General features: G+C 50.6%; 1 protein-coding gene across 5 annotated transcripts in view; it reads left to right on the forward strand.

Moving 5' to 3' along the window:
- The window catches only part of LOC108447739 (feather beta keratin-like), a 69910-nt gene that overhangs the window by 58364 nt on the left and 9851 nt on the right, over positions 1-1695 (forward strand). The window lies entirely within an intron of this gene.

Below are 1695 nucleotides of genomic sequence, written 5' to 3' on the forward strand. Positions count from 1 at the left end.
TGATGTCGTCCCCCCCCCCCAACAACGGCCAGGCACGCCTGGCAGGGTGAAGAGGGCCCCTCTTCACAACACACCCACAAACTAAATCACACAGGTGCCAAAGGGTGACCTCACTGATGACACCCATATTTTCCCGAAGCTTTTGTTGTTTATTCTGGTTTCTCTGATGCCCATCTTCAATGAAAACCTTCCCAAACACCAACTCTCACTTTAACGCTGCCACCAAGGTCAGATGGACACCGACTCAAGGGCATGATATGGAGTTGTACAATTGCTAGAAGGAAAACATTCCTCACCTCATGAATCGCAAGGCTGGGCCAGGCAAAACTGATGATTTCCATTCAGGTACCTTGAAAGAGTTACAAGGTTACTCTCTTTTTCTGAAAATTTAACATATCCCGTTCCTTCAACTGCTCCTCACATGTCTTCTTCTTCTTCTTATCCTTCACTGGCTGCCATGAACAAGCACAAGACTTTGGGGAGCATGGGAGGCTTCCCAAAATACCTAAATGGGATTGCCTGCCCATCTCCAGTGTGTGGATACAAATATTGCTGCTAGCAAGATTTTTTCCCGCTTCTTTCCAGTCCCGTGAGATACTTTTCTCTCTCACAGAAGATATTTGTAGACTTCTATAGAATAGGAACACCTGCGGCCTTGCAAAGCCTTGTTTATAGTACAGTAGAAAAATATTTTGACAACGGATGTTTTAGGAACTTAGCCAATCACCCCAAGGGATGGCTGATCCTTTGGCCAATTGGATTATGAAGAAAAAAGTCTATAAAAGAGCTGTAAAATAGTTAAATAAATCAATCTTGCTGCACAACTCCTGCCTGTTGGATCTCTCTTCGCCTCCCTACCACTGTGGGACACCATGATACCAGTGGGAAAAGCCTGGCATATAGACAGGTTTGGAAAGTTGGAAACACGGAAAGGAGGGAGAGAATGAAATGGAAGGGGACAGCCCACACCCCCACAAGAGCTGCAAAGCCCAGACCAGCCTGATGTGGCTCTGGGGAAATGAGGCACCTCTTCACAAGACAGCAACAAACCACAGCACACAGGGCGATCTCACTGATGACATCTCATCTCTACAAAGCTTTCATCATGACTTCAAACGCTCCTTGAAAAACATCATCATCATCAGGTTTGGTCACTGAAACTCACACATTAAAGTTGCCATCAAGGTCAGATGGACACAGCTTCAAGAGCAGGACATGACACTGAAGAGTTGCGAGAAGGAAAACACTCCCAACATCATCACTCACCAGCCTGGGCCACCCATGAGCTGCTGCCTGCAAAATGCCCCAAGGCCATGGGACAAGGCTGTCCCGCCCCTCCATGACCAGCATAAAAGCCGGCCCAGTGCCCCTCTCCCTCACACACTTCCCACACCTTCTCCTTCTGCTCCTACTGACAACTAGGTGACCTTCAAGACCCTGACCCTCCTGCTCCAGGCCCCCTGGCCCTCTCTGCCAGCACACTCAGGCCCCAGCCTCAGCAGCCTTCACACCTCCCCACAGCCCCACAACAGCCTCCACACTCCCTCACCCTCCTGCATCACCACGCCTCACACTCCCACACCCCTGCCCTGCCACACACCCCTCTCTCTTCCAGGAAACCTCCACACCACACCCATGGCCTGCTACAACCGCTGCCAGCCCTGCGGACCCACCCCGCTGGCCAACAGCTGCCAC

The sequence above is a fragment of the Corvus brachyrhynchos genome, unplaced genomic scaffold, assembly GCF_000691975.1.
Source record: "Corvus brachyrhynchos isolate BGI_N302 unplaced genomic scaffold, ASM69197v1 scaffold437, whole genome shotgun sequence".
Lineage (NCBI taxonomy): Eukaryota > Metazoa > Chordata > Aves > Passeriformes > Corvidae > Corvus > Corvus brachyrhynchos.